Source organism: Hemibagrus wyckioides, linkage group LG25, assembly GCF_019097595.1.
Source record: "Hemibagrus wyckioides isolate EC202008001 linkage group LG25, SWU_Hwy_1.0, whole genome shotgun sequence".
Lineage (NCBI taxonomy): Eukaryota > Metazoa > Chordata > Actinopteri > Siluriformes > Bagridae > Hemibagrus > Hemibagrus wyckioides.
Window position 1 is genome coordinate 907,752 of NC_080734.1, and position 16,070 is coordinate 923,821.

The following is a 16,070-nucleotide window of genomic DNA, read 5'->3' on the forward strand; positions in this document are numbered from 1 at the left end:
TAAAGTTCCTATTTTAATTCATTGAGCCGTTTATAGTGTTTAAGTGGGTTTTTTTCTGGGAAAGGGATAGAAAACTGGATAAATGGAAAAAAGGTAGCTCTGTATTATAGCACTAATATTTTCATGTTATTAGTCTATGTAATTTGTATAGATATTATAATAGATAAATTAAATGTATTGGTTATAGTTTTATTAGTTAATATCTTTATTGTTGGAGGGTAGAAAAGGAGATTAAAAAAGGCTAAAGTCTGGCCTATATTAATCAGACCTAACACTAATGTCCTTTACTACATCACTGAGATAAAGCGTTTTAAAATCCCTGATATTTCCTTCCTGTTCTTTTTTTCCGGTGCAGTTACACGATGTGACCAGCAGGTGGCGATGGCAGCAGTGCAGCGTTTATTCCTTAACGCTCTGTTACATTAAAGTTATAAATTTACATGAACTGTAGAACACTTATGCTTTGTTTAACGTAGTTTTAATGTATACTCTCTATTTATTTATTTTTTTTAAAGTGCGTCATTACACACGGTTATATAATCCCACGGTGTGTGTGTGTGTGTGTGTGTGTGTGTGTGTGTGTGTGTGTGTGTTACAGACAGAAGTCGTTTCTCAGTAGTGATCACACGGCCGGTCACTATGAACTGCTTGGTGAATTTTGATCGAATTCGAAATGTCCATTTTTAGAATGGATTAAATATGCTTCCTGTCCCAATAATATTGAGATCAGGTGAATTTGAAGAGTAATTATTTCACAGTTCTACAGTAAAACGAACTGATCTTTACTGTGAGTATAGAGTAGATCACTGTGAACTGATATAAGTGGGTTTGGTCACCTACCTGTTTGAAATGTAAATTTTATAAATGATTAAAATGACTCCTAGCTCAATCCTAATGACAGATCTAGTGACTTTAAATAGAAATGAAAAATTACAGTGTAATTATTTCACATTATTAACTGATCTGTTTTTGTAATGGATTAATTTGTGCCTCCTACCACAATTGTATAGACACATCCATGAAATGGCAACTCCAGTAATGATGGTGATGATGATGATGATGATGATGATAACAACAACAACAATAATAATAATACACAACAATATTAATATAGTTCGTAAAATAATGTTTTAATAATTTTATTGAGCTAAATGCTTTATAGTGTCTCTTTAAACTGGATTGATTTTGATATTTTTTAACGTAAAAATGTAGATGTTTTTTAAAATGTAAATATTGGCCTGTAGTTGGACTTTTGACAGTAAGTACATGTACATGTGCATGTTTCTTAATTTTTGTTCTTACTCTTGTGTTCTAGAATAATGGAGGGAAAAACAGATTTACCAGGACCCAGCGGTATGAAAAGTGGTGAATCAGTGAAAAACCCATATAAATTTAGGTATGAAGACAGTTCTACTGATCTGGGGTCAGTATAGTGAGGTGTTTTATGGCAGCTCAGTTGGACTTTTGGTTCCTGGGAATCAGCTGTTTGACCATAACTTCAATCCCTATGAATACTGCAAATTTCCCCACTATGGGATAAATAAATAATCTATAAATAGATTATCTTATTTTATGAAGTGGAGCACCAGTGGTCAATTTAAGTGAGACTGTATTAGTTACTAGTAGGTCCATCTCTGAAAACACCATTCATGTTTCATAACAATATCTTAATGGGAACCAGTTCAAATGAAGCTTGTCTGGCTGATGGCGGTCATGTTTTTCCAGTACTTCTGGATCATGACAGATTTGTCCATATATGCAACCTAACAAATTCAAGGTTGATCTGCCTTATGGTTCTGGAAACTATTTGAAGTTAAACTCTTCCCCTATGACCAGATTCCAATTTTTGTGCTTCTCTCAGTACATTGTATTGAACGGGTATTTCCAGTTTAGTCTGAATCCATATGACTAATCATGAATTACAGCTATTTGATTAAACCAGCTTCACCTCCTTAGAGCTGAGTGATGTGTGTGGCCATATTGTTTATAAATGGCAACATACTTTTGAGAATTACTGCAGACCACACTCTTTAGGGTGTAATCTGTGGTGGACACCCATCCTACCAACCACCAGAGGGAGCCCTCTCCTGAGTATTGATCCCTGTATGATTCTTTTCTACTCATGTCCTGTTTGTCGTGAATTTCTAGACATCCAAAAACCATTGTTTCCTTGCGATGTCTTGCCAGCTTACCCTATTTTACAACGTGTTCTCCATAGTTTGTTACTTGTTTCTTATGTGTTGAACTTTGTGCCTGTTTCTTTGGATATCGTTGGATATGTCTTTGTTTTGTTTGTCTACTTAGACACATGATTTGGATTTGTATGTTTGTTCTATCTAATAAATTTAAGGCAAATAAGCTGCCTCCTCCACTGGTCCCTTACACTGAGTAGTTTAACATCAGTTTTGTGAAGATTGTCCAAAAATCCTTGGTTTTGCGTATTATGCAATTCGTGAATTTAAGTGGGTTGGTCTTTCTGCACATTTTTAAAGACCTATGCTTATTTTTTATGCAAATATATAAATTACACCCACCAGTGCCTAATTTTCAAGAGATTGCATTAGTACACCACAGTATTTCCACAGTGATTGTCTTTCCTTTGTTTGTTTTATTATTTGTTTGTCTTATGTGATTTGTGTGAAATGTGTAACACTATTTCAATGAAAAATCATAGATATACCAGAGATGTTATTTTATTGTGTATGTTTCTTAATTTTTGCTTTTTAATTTAATAAAATATTTGTTGTAGAATGAGGAAGAGAAAGAGGTCAGACTCACCAGAACCCAGCTGTGTGTCCATGAAAAGTTCTAAATCAGTGGACGAGCCAATTGTATTTGGCGGTGACGGCAGCTCTACTGATCTGAGGTCGGTATAGTCAGGTGGTTTACAACAGTGTTCCACCTGATCAAACACATTCCTCTCATTATGAATTCCTTAATGAGCTTAATCAGGTTTTGAAGATGTAAAATACAAAACTATGGAGTTCTGCAAGTATGAGATTGAAAATGAAGAGAAGCTACACCAGGTTTAGTATGCAACATGGTTCCCTGAGAAGGAAAGAGATGCTGCATCATGGCTGATGCCATGGGAATGCTTCTTTGCGGAAGTTGTGTCTAAAGCTCTGTGTTAATTCACCCTTAGTCCTTAATGAGCTTAATCAGGTTTTGAAGATGAAAAGATCTGGACAAGGTGAAAGAGGACTTACACCACTCGCTTGAGCAATGGACATAAGGGCTGAGAACTTGAACTGGGCAGTCTCTCTTGCTCCGCCAACTTATGGGGCGGAGGGCAAAAGGCCTGCAGAAAGGCCGAACAAACGGCTTATAGCAGAGCAGTTTTCCTGGGTCAGAAACCCCTTAGAGGCTGACTCCATTGGGTCAAAGGGGGCTTAGAGAAGGACTTAGTGAGGTGAACTCAGAACTCCCGAAACCTTTCTGCACCATTCCAACCTGCCTGCACTCGCTTCTTTACCTCTTTCCCACACTCTCCATTATTCTGGACTGTTGACCCCAAGTACTTAAACTCCTGTACCTTCTTCACCTCTTCACCCTGTAATTACTGTTCCACTTCCCTCCCTTTCATTCACACTTTCTAAGACTTTCATTCCTCTTCTCTCCAGCGCAAACCTCCACCTCTCCAGGTTTTCCTCCACCTGCTCCCTGCTGTCACTACAGATCACAATGTCATCCTCAAACATCATTGTCCAAGGAGACTCCTGTCTGACCTCCTCTGACAACTGGTCCATCACCACAGCAAACAGGAAGGGGCTCAGAGCCGATCCCTGATGTAGTCCCACCTCCACTTTGAACTCCTCTGTCTGACCTACACCACACCTCACCACTGTCCTGCTCCTCTCATACATGTCCTGCACCACTCTGACATACTTCTCTGCTACTCCTGACTTCCTCATACAGTACCACAGCTCTTCTCTTGGCACCCTGTCATACACTTTCTCCAAGTCTGTTGTATGACAAATGAACTAATAGCTCATGAATTATATTTGCTCATTCATTCATTAAAACTTGTTTCTAAACATGTTGAAGTCAATTAGGAAATCCTGAAACTGATGTCTTGTGTTAACATGACAGTTGTGCAAATCTGTTTATTCATATATACAGTAAATATGTTGTGATGTGTTTTGGTTGTTCACAGACTGCAAATGAAGAAATCAAAAATCTGCTCTCAGGAGTTGGAGCCCATATTTACGGTGTGTGACTTTTTAACAAGTGTAACTTGTGTTTGGATAGGCACAATGATAATGACAGTTTACAGATTTACCTATGTATAGCAGAATTGTGGGTAATTGTACAGAATTTCAACTGAAACACAGAAGATCTTCCTCTTTTCATTAAACAAAAGCATCTCTTACTTCATAACACTGTGATATTCAGATCACTTACTGTGTGTTTCTGACTAGGCGCTTGAAACCAAAGTCATCGATTTGATAAACAATGAGCTGAAGATGTTTAGGAAGGTCTTGAGTCCAGATTACCCAGCATGCACTGAAAAAGAGGTGGAGGATGAGGAGGATCTGCAAAGTGTCAGAGAGGGAGCTCTGAAGATCACACTGCACGTCCTGAAGAACATGAACCACACAGATCTCGCTAATACACTGCAGAACAGTAAGAGCTCTAGACCATCAATTTCCTACTGGTCCATACATACATTTACACCACAGTGCTGTTAATTTCTGGACCACATTCTTCTATGGCTAATGCTCAACATAAAATATGTAATCAAGTTTTCTGTAAGATGTTTACTTAATATGTATGGAAGGAGTCTCCTGTGTCAGCACTTTTAACAGTATTAACTTTGCAGTTTATCTATAACTGGACAACTAAAAACAGTATTTATAATTAATAACATTTAAAATTTTTACTCTGCTTACAATGGATTATTCTTTTTGTTGTTTTTTTTATTAGAGCTGCATCCAGTCTTTGAGTATAGGCAAACATTAAAATCTAAATTAAAAGACAAGTTTAAAAGAATTAATGAAGGAATCTCACAGCCTGGAATCTCAGCACTTCTGAATGAGATCTACACAGAGCTCTACATCACAGAGGGTTGGAGTGGAGACGTCAATAAAGAACATGAGGTGAGACAGATTGAGACAGTGTCCAGGAGACCAGCAACAGAAGAGACACCCATCAACTGTAATGATCTCTTTAAGGCCAAGTCCATCAGAACTGTCCTGACTAAAGGAGTTGCTGGAATTGGAAAAACAGTCTCTGTGCAGAAGTTCATTCTGGACTGGACTGAAGGAAAAGAAAATCAGGACATCACCTTCATGTTTCCACTTCCTTTTAGAGAGCTGAATCTGATGAAGCAGAAAAAACTCAGTTTTATGGATCTTCTTCATCACTTTTTCCCAGAAATAAGAAAACTAGAATTATTAAACTGTGACTCCTACAAAGTCCTGTTCATCTTTGATGGTCTGGATGAGTGTCGACTTCCTCTAAATTTCCAGAAGAATGAGAGATTGTGTGATGTGACAGAGTCAGCCTCAGTGGATGTTCTGCTGACGAACCTCATCAAGGGGAATCTGCTTCCCTCTGCTCTCCTCTGGATAACCTCTCGACCAGGAGCAGCCAATCAGATCCCTCCTGAGTGTGTAGACCAGCTAACAGAGGTACGAGGCTTCAGTGATCCTCAGAAAGAGGAGTACTTCAGGAAGAGGATCAGTGATCAGAACCTGGCCAATAAAATCATCAGACACATGAAGTCTTCAAGAAGCCTCTACATCATGTGTCACATCCCAGTCTTCTGTTGGATCTCAGCCACTGTTCTAGAGAGAATGTTGGGTGAAGCAGAGAGTGGAGAGATCCCCAAGAGTCTGACTCAAATGTTCACACACTTCCTGATCTTTCAGATCAAACACAAGCACCAAAAGTACCATCAGAAATGTGACCCTGATCCTCAGCAGACCAGAGATAGTATCCTGGCACTGGGAAAACTGGCTTTCCAGCAGCTGGAGAAAGGAAACCTGATCTTCTATGAGGAAGACCTGAGAGAGTGTGGCATTGATGTCAGAGAAGTGTCAGTGTACTCAGGAGTGTGTACCCAGATCTTCAGAGAGGAGTTTGGGCTTCACCTGGGGAAGGTCTTCAGCTTTGTGCATCTGAGTGTTCAGGAGTTTCTGGCTGCTTTATACGCATTTCTCCGCTTTATCAGCAGAAATGTAACAGAACAACAAACCACTGATCTGTTTGATCTTTTCAGCAAATCAAACATGTCTGATTTCCTGAAGTGTACAGTGGACAAGGCCTTACAGAGTGAGAATGGACACCTGGACCTGTTCCTCCGCTTCCTTCTGGGTCTCTCACTGGAGTCCAATCAGACTGTCTTACAAGTTTTAATGCCACAGACAGGAAGTAGCTCTCACAGTAAACAGGAAATAGTCAAGTATATCAAGAAGAAAATCAGGGAGAATCCATGTCCAGAGAAATCTATCAATCTGTTCCACTGTCTGAATGAACTGAATGATCTAGTGCAGGAAGTACAAACTTATGTGAACAGAGAATATTACTGTAGTCTCAGTGGAACCAGACTCTCTCCTGATCAGTGGTCAGCTCTGGTGTTTGTGATATTGAACTCAGACGAAGAACTGGATGATTTTAATTTGAGGAAATATGATCCATCAGATGAATGTCTTCTGAGACTGTTGCCAGTGGTCAAAGACTCCAAAAAAGCTGAGTGAGTATTTTTAATTTTACTTTTAGTATTTTTTGATTAATACAATTTGCAGTCAATTTGCTGGTTGCCAAAGCTAAGGTACAGAGTTGCCTTCACATTGAGATGACCTACACATTGGCCAGATGCTCTGCCATTAGCTGTCCATCAATTCAATTCAATTCAGTTTATTTTGTATAGCGCCTTTTACAATGAACATTGTCTCAAAGCAGCTTTACAAAAGAAGAAAACAGAGAAAACGGAGGGGAAAATGAAAAATAATAATAAAAAATAAAAATAACTAATTAACTAGAAATAAGAATAAATTATTAAATTCTATAATTAGACTATTTTATCCCTAATGAGCAAGCCTGTGGCGACGGCGACAATGGCAAGGAAAAACTCCCTGGGATGGAAAGGAAGAAACCTTGAGAGGAACCAGGCTCAGAAGGGAACCCATCCTCATTTGGGTGACACTAAAGAGTAAATAATGTAACTGTAACTGATTAATGTCCTTTCTACAACAGCAATCAGTGACCATGAGGAACTATTAGGATCTGTGTGGACCAGGAGACAGCCATGGACAGAGCCACTTGGGGACTTTCACACCATCATAGAGATGCCATTTCATCTGTCAGCCCGTGACAGCAAAGAACTAGTGTTTATAATGACCATGAGGAACTATTAGGTCAGTGTAGTTTCTAAGGTCATTATAAACACTAGTTCTTTGCTGTCACGGGCTGACAGATGAAATGGCATCTCTGTGATGGTCCCCAAGTGGCTCTGTCCATGGCTGTCTCCTGGTCCACACAGATCCATCCACAGCATCAGTGGGCACCATCAAGCGGCGAGACTCCGACCAGGGGTAGGGCAGTGGTCACACTGGAAACTTCAAGACCAGAGTCAATAATCACACCAAGATCTTTTACTGCTGGACAAGATGAAACCAAAAGACCATCCACCATTACTCTGTAATCAGAAAGCTCACTTCTAACTGCATGTGGTCCTAGTACAAGCACCTCTGTCTTGTCTGAATTAAGCAGGAGGAAGTTAGTGACCATCCAATGTCTAATGTCCTTTACACATTCTTCTATCTTAATAAGCTGGTGGCTCTCATCTGATTTAGCTGAAACATATAGCTGTGTGTCATCGGCATAACAGTGGAAGCTAATACCATGTTTATGAATAATTGCACCAAGGGGTAACATATATAGGGAGAAAAGCAGTGGGCCTAAGACAGAACCTTGTGGAACACCGAACATAACCTTGGTATGCATGGAGAAGTCACCATCTAGATCTACAAACTGATAACAGTCAGTCAAATAAGACCTGAGCCAGGAGAGGGCTGTTCCTTTAACACCAACAACAAGTTCTAGCCTATCAAGTAGAACAGTGTGGTCAGTGGTGTCAAAAGCTGCACTAAGATCCAGTAACACCAGTAGGGAGACACAACCCTGATCATAAGCCAGTAACAGGTCATTGACCACTTTAACCAGTGCTGTCTCTGTGCTATGATGAGGCCTAAATCCTGACTGATACATTTCATAAATGTTATTTCTATGCAGGTATGAACATAACTGCTGTGCTACAGCCTTTTCTAGGATCTTGGAGATAAAGGGCAGGTTTGATATCAGTCTATAGTTAGACAGCTGACGGGGTCGAGGTCCGTTTTTTTAATCAAGGGTTTGATAACTGCTAGCTTAAAAGATTTAGGCACATAGCCAGTGCTTAGAGAAGAATTAATTACTTTTAGAAGGGGTTTAGTAGCTACTGGTAATATCTGTTTAAGGAAAGATGTGGGTAAAGGATCTAGGATGCAGGTAGAAGATTTTGAAGAAGAAATTAGTGAAATTAGATCAGGCTCTTGGAGTGGAGTGAAGCACTCTAAGCTCTGATCAGAAATAGCTATATTATCTAAAGGATTATCAATCAAATAATATGGTTTTAAATTAATAGTCTGAATTTTTTGCCTGATATTGTCAATTTTTTCATTGAAGAAATTCATGAAGTCATTGCTGCTAAATGTAGATGGTGTGCGCTTTTCTACAGTGGTTTTACTCCTGGTTAGTTTTGCTACAGTGCTAAATAAAAATTTAGGATTGTTTTTGTTATCTTCGATTAGGGCAGAGAGATACGCTGATCTAGCAATACTAAGAGAATTTTTGTATCTCAGAAGGCTTTCCTTCCACGCAATCTGGAATACTGCTAATTTAGTTTGACGCCATTTATGCTCTAGGTTCCTAGCTGATTGTTTTAAAGCTCATGTTTGGTCGTTGTACCAGGGTGCTAGTTTCTTGTCTTTAATTTTTTTCCTTTTAAGTGGAGCTACAGTGTCTAGGGTGTTCCGAAATAATGACTCCAAGTAATCAGTCGCCTGGTCAGGTTCTGTAGGGTCAGAAGGTGAACCAATCATGTGTGATAATTCTGGGAGATTATCGGTAAATCTCTCTGCGGTAGCAGACGTAAATATACGCTTCATACGGTAATGCGGCAAGTTGCCCATCTCGTGACTAAGACGCATTCTAAATGAAACTAGATCATGATCTGAGATCAACAGCTTCCGACTGTGGAAGAGTGACTATGTTTTCTATATTTAATCCGAATGTAAAAATGAGATCCAGAGTGTGACCTCCATTATGAGTGGGTCCTATTACATTTTGATTAACACCTAATGAATCTAAGATGGACACAACTGCTGTTCTCAGAGGGTCTTCTGGCTTATCAAAATGAATGTTGAAGTTTCCTACTATTAATGCTTTGTCTAAAGAAACAACAAGGTTTGAAGTAAAATCTCCAAATTCACTGAGGAATTCAGAGTATGGCCCTGGGGGTCTGTAAATAACAATTAGTGGAATTGACTCTGTGAACTTATTATTAGTACTTGCAAACATTAGGTTAGTATAAAGAACTTCGAATGTGTTGAACTGATGTCTGGGTTTTTGTGTGGCGCTTAGCTTATTATCATGAATAACTGTGACACCTCCTCCCCTGCCTGTTAGACGTGGTTGGTGTATATAGCTAAAACCAGGCGGACAAGTTTCATTTAATGCTACGTACTCGTTTTGTTTAATCCATGTTTCTGTTAAACAAAGAACGCTGAACTCCTGATCAGTAATCAGTTCATTAATAATAAGTGCTTTAGTTGACAGAGATCTTATATTTAACAGTCCTAGCTTCAGATCAAAGGTGCTGGCTGTGCATTCACTATCATCTAGTTTTATGTTAATCAGGTTACTAAAACAAATTTTCTGATTGTTAAAACATTTTCGTTTGGTTCGGGGAATAGACACAGTCTCAGTGTTATGAACCCTGAGTGACGACTTTTTGCAGCCAGCAGACGGTTGGATTAACCTGCTTGTCTGCTCCCTGGCCCTGGCCCTGGATTGTCACCGATTAACTAGATCTGCTCTAAGACTATGTGCGATGCTGCAAGAAATGAGAGCAGCACCCTCCCGAGTGGGATGGACACCGTCCCGTCCTAACAGGCCAGCCTTGCCCTCAAAAGAGCTCCAATTATCTATGAAGTCCACATTGTTTTCGGAGCACCACCTGGACATCCAGCAGTTCAGCGACCATAACCTGCTGTAAGCTACATCGCCATGCCGCATTGGGATGGGGCCAGAGCATACTACAGCATCGGACATCGCCTTCGCTAATTTACACACCTCTACAACATTACTCTTAGTAACCTCAGACTGACGAAGGCGTATATCATTAGCTCCTACATGGAAAACTATCTTTGAGAACCTGTGCTTGCCTAGGACCCTGAGATTACCTGCTATGTCTGGTGCCCTGGCTCCCGGAATACACCTAACCTGTGCTGCTGGAGCCCCTAAAGGCCTAGCTAATTTCACATACCTTAAAATTGAGTCTCCTATAACCAGAGTTCTTTCAGGTTTCTCAGCGGGTTCTTCACTGAGGAGAGCAAACCTGTTGGTCATGTGAAGCGGAGAGGAGTGGTGCTCCCGTGGGCAAGCCTTAGCATTAGCCTTGGCTGCGCGACTATGCCGCCGAGTCGTCACCCATTCGCCCCGCTGTGAGGGCTCTAATGCCGGAGTTGGGGGGTTACTAACTCCACCTAAGGCATCCAGACTTCCTCCTACAGACACTACACTGCTCTCACCATCACTAACCCTCTCTAGAGTCTGGATGCGCACCTCTAAAGCTAATATCTTCTCTGTCAGAGAGCTAACTAGCATACACTTATCACAGGTAAAATTAACACTAATGACGGAGGAAGAATTACTGAACATCCTGCAGCTCAAACACTGAACAAGCTGAAAGTTAGTCATAATGAATGATCATGTACCTTCGAGTGAATCTATCCTCTGACTGCTGTGTAAAAACCAGGGGGAAAAGGCTTCACCCGATAGAAAAACAAAAGAACAATTAACTGCGATATGCAAGTAAAGATTTAGCAAACGAAACCTGGCAGAGTATGTCAGCTGTGAGAGCATGGCAGCTATCTGTTCTTCCTTCATCAAGTAATATAATCTATCGGAAATGAGAGACTGAGACAAATGTAGATGCAGTTGAAACAGTTTAATAAACAATCAGAAGATAAATCCAGTGTAGCCTGGGATAGTCATGTCTACAGGCCAGGGTGTGTTCTGGGACACTATGCTCAAGATGTAGTTGACCTGACTGAAAAATCTAGATCACTTCTCACACGGAAATATTTCTGATATTTCCCTTACAGTCTGTGTGGGTGTAACCTGACAGAGAAAAGCTGTAGAGCTCTGTCCTCAGTTCAAACTCAAACTTCTCCAGTTTGAGAGAACTGGACCTGAGTCACAATGAACTGCTACAGGATTCAGGAGTGAAGCTGCTCTCTGATGGACTGAAGAATCCACACTGTACACTGGAGAAACTGGAGTAAGATCATCTGAAACACACACACACACACATAAGATAAGGCACAGAAATACTAGGTCTTTTACTAATGCATGCTTACAAATGCATGCTTAAGGTAAACACATGGTTGCCAAGTTTGAACAATGCAGATGTTCTTCATAGTCACATGGATATGCTGACAAATGCCACCCATCACAGCACACCTCATTTGCATTTAGTGATGGCAGGCCATACTCAGCCTAGCTGTGAACTAGCTTTAATCAAACCAAGATCAAACCAAGTAAGAGTGGGTAGATGTCATGGACATGAGTGTGAGTCCCTACGTTTAAAATAATGAAAATTTTAACCAGAAGTTTGGTGAGTAATTTTATCAATTCGGTAATTCAATTTCAATTTTCAATTCAATGTATTTGTATATAAACCTTTTACAATGGACATTGTCTCAAAGCACCTTTACAAAAGTAGAGCAACAGAGAAAGGAGAAAAAAAATTATTATATTAAATTGTTAAACTATTTTATCCCTAATGAGAAGCCTGTGGTGATGGTGTCAAAAAAAAATCTCTTGTGATGATATGAGGAAGAAACCTTGAGAGGAACCAGGCTCAGAAGGGAACCCATACTCATTTGGGTGACACTGTACAGTAAATAATGTAACTGTAACTAATTATTGTCCTTTTTACAGCAGCAATCAAGGGCCCATGAGGAACTATGAGGTCAGTATAACATCATATGCGGAACCAGGACACCAGAGGGCACCATCACCCGAATACTGACATTCTCGAACTGACTTCCGGTCTTGCTCGGGTATTTTAAGCTGCTCAATGTTTGGTGTTCTTTGCGAAGTACTGTTCTCTCTTGGGATTACGTACCGAGCCTTGATTATTATTCCTGTTGTCTATTACGTGTATGATCATTGCCTGTTCCTGCTATTTATGAGTTTTGGTTTTGCGGTTTTGGTTTCTGTTTGCCTAGTGTGTTTGATTTTGCGGTGTTTGACCCTTTTGCTTTCCCATAACGATACCGGTTCTTGCCTGCTGTTTTGGTCTAAATAAAGATCTGCATTATGGATTCTACTACACCAGCGTCCAGCGAATCCTTACAGGATACTTTGCCTTCAGAGAATCCAGCAGATCTTCGTGCGACTATCGTTCACTAAGGACGCATGATCTGGTTCTACCAAGATCTGGTTGCGGAGTTAGAAGCTGGACTGGGCTTTGGCCATATGGGATTCAGATCCTCAAGTGAAGACTTCGGCGAATTACTTTTCGAATCTTGTCAAAGAGGTTTTCAAGTATTCGGCGGGAGGTAATGATATTTCTGTGCAACTATTGGAATTATGCCAGGGGACTGACACAGCCGCAGATTTCGCTATTAAGTTCCACACACTAGCTGACCAGTCTGGTTGGAATGAAACAGCGCTGATGGCGGTGTTTCAGGAGGGACTCATTCGGGAGTTGAAAGCAGAAATGGCATGCAGAGACATTAACGTTATGCTATCCCAATACATATCTACAGCGATACGCCTTGACAACCTACGGCCCCAGCATCGTACTCACACCACCAGACCTTCCACACCCCGTCGAGTCATTGAATTCCACAGCCAGAGGGAGGAAGCTGATGAGTCGATGCAGCTGGGGAGGTCTCGCATTTCAGAGGGGGAGCGCGAACGCCGTTTTCAACAGCAGCTGTGTTTCTATTGCGGACAACCAGGTCATAGAATCTTCCAGTGTCCAGCAAAACCCACCACATCCAAGGTAGAGGTCGTGAGATTGGCTTCTAAGGTTTCTCTGCCTGTTTACTTCATGCATAATGACTCTCAGTTTCTTGTCACATTGTTGATTGACTTCGGATCAGCAGTAAACTTGATTGACTGCAGCCTGGTTCAGGAGCTCGGTCTGGCTACTATCCCATGCGTCCTACCGCTAAGAGTTACTGCCATTGATGATCAGCCCATTGGGAAAGGCCTCCTCACTCAAACCACACCTCTAATGGAAGTGCAGATTTCATCTGGAAAAACTCTTCATCATTTCATCACCATCTAACCCCATTGTCCTAGGCCTTCGCTGGGTCCAACTTCATGAACTGGACATCTCATGGAAGGAAAGGGAACTAAGAAGAAAAAAATTGCATCTACTCCTTGTCAATTCCTGAAAAGCAAACTATGGGGGAATATATTGAAGAAGCCCTAGCAGCTGGATACAGCCGCCCATCAACATCACCAGCTGCTACAGGATTCTTCTTCATAGAAAAGAAAGATGGAGGCCTTAGATCCTACATTGATTTTATAAGTTTGAACGTGATCACAGTTCCATATCCATACCCACTTTCCCTGGTGCCCGCCACCCTCGAACAGTTACAAGGAGCAAAAATCTTCACCAAGCTTGACCTGCGCAGTGTTTACAATCTCATCTGGATAAAGGAGGGTGAGGAATGGAAGACAGCGTTCCACACAACAGACATTATGAGTGCATGGTCATGCTATATGGACTTACTAACTCTCCTGCTGTCTTTCAGTCACTTATCAACGAGGTATTCAGAGATATGTTAAATAAATTCGTCGTTCCTTACATTGACGACATCTTCATTTACTCCACCAACCTGGAACAGCATGTCTCACATGTTCGCGCTGTCCTCCAACACCTCACTGACCACAGCCGCTATGTTAAACTGGAAAAATATGGAGTTTCATCGCACCTCCATTGCTTTTCTGGGATACATAATCTTGCCTGTAGGAGTGGAAGTGGATCAAAGTAAAATATCTGCCATTATGTCCTGGCCTTAACCCACCACCATCAAGGGTCTGCAGCGTTTTCTCGGATTTGCTAACTTTTATAGAAGATTCGTCCAGAACTACAGCACCATCGCTGGCCTGTTAACTTCTCTGTTGAAGGACAAGCCCAAGAAATTACAGTGGGCTGATCAGGCCAGGGCAGCAATTCTGAAATTGAAAAGAAGCTTTTCTTCCACCCTGATACTCTGCCACCCAAACCCCAAGCTGCCATTTGTAGAAGAGGTGGACACATTGAATTGTGGGATGGGGCTGTGCTCTCCCAGCGTCAGCCGGAGTCCAAAATCTTCATCCCTGTGCTTTCTTCTCCCATAAGTTCACACCGGCTGAAAGGAACTATGACGTCGGGAACCAAGAACTACTGTCCATAAAGGCTGCCCTGGAAGAATGGAGGCACTGGCTAGAGGGAGCCCACCACCCATTCCTGGTGCTTACCGATCATAGAAACCTGGCCTATCTTCGTCAAGCAAAGTGCCTCAACACTCGTCAGGCGAGGTAGGCCTTATTCTTCACAAGGTTCAAGTTTTCAGTTTCATATCGACCTGGTTCGAAGAACGGTAAGGCAGATGCACTTTCCCGTATCCATGAAACCCTAGAACTGCCAGTCCAGAACCTATCCTCCCACCATCTGTCCGAGTGGCCCCCGTGCAGTGGGACCTGATGAATGACATAGAACAAGCACAGTCGATCAAAACTCTTCCCCAAACCATTCCACCGAACAAGGTGTACGATTCTGGTGGCCATCCCTTAACCACAGAGAGACTCACATCTCCCTGGATTTTCTCACTGACCTCCCTGTCTCACAAGGTTTCACCACAGTCATGGTAGTAATCGACCGGTTATCCAAGTCATGCAAGTTAATCCCCAAGAGGGGTCTACCTACAGCCATGGAAACTGCTACTGCACTCTTCCAAGAAGTTTTCCGCCACTATGGCCTACCTGAGGACATTGTTTCTGATCATGGCCCACAATTCACATCTTGTGTGTAGCCAGGGTTCTGTGAACGACTTGGGATCAGTGTCAGCCTCAGCTCTGGGTACCATCCCCAATCCAACGGCCAAGCGGAGCAGCTCAATCAGGAAATTGGAAGGTTTCTCAGAACCTACTGCAACCGCAAACAACACCGATGGAGTGAGTTCCTCCCCTGGGCCGAGTATGCCCAAAACTTGTTGCACCACTCCTCCACCGGCTTAACTCCTTTCCAGTTTTGGGCTACCAATCCCCGCTCTTTCCTTGGTCCGGGGAACCCTCGGATGTGCCCTCAGTTGAGGACTGGTCCAGACATATCCAGGAGGTCTGGGAAAGGGCTCATGTGCATCTCCAGAGGGTGATCCGACTACAAGAAATCAATGATAATCGTTGTTGGTGTCCCCATCCTGCGTACCAAGTGGGACAGAAAGTCTGGCTCTCCACCAAGAACCTGAAACTGAAACTCCCATGCCATAAGCTGAGCCCCAAGTTTGTTGGCCCTTTTAAGATCCTACATCAAATAAATCCAGTGTCCTTCCACCTTAAGCTTTCTCCAGCATACTGCATCTCACCAACCTTCCATGTGTTGTTACTTAAGCTGTTAAGCCACTATCACTGAGCCACCTCCACCATTGGCCATTGATGGTTCTCTCGCCTACCAGGTACGCTCCATTCTCAACTTCCATCATCAAGGTGGGCATCTTCAGTATCTGGTGGATCCGGTGTTTGACCCTTTTCCCATAACAATACCGATTCTTGCCTGCTGTTTGGGTCTAAATAAAGATCTG

The 16,070-nt window shown here is 41.8% G+C and overlaps 1 pseudogene; it reads left to right on the plus strand.

The window, feature by feature from the left end:
* Nucleotides 1–2,750: 2,750 nt before the first annotated feature.
* The window catches only part of LOC131345737 (NACHT, LRR and PYD domains-containing protein 3-like), a 566,556-nt pseudogene continuing 553,236 nt past the window's right edge, over nt 2,751–16,070 (plus strand).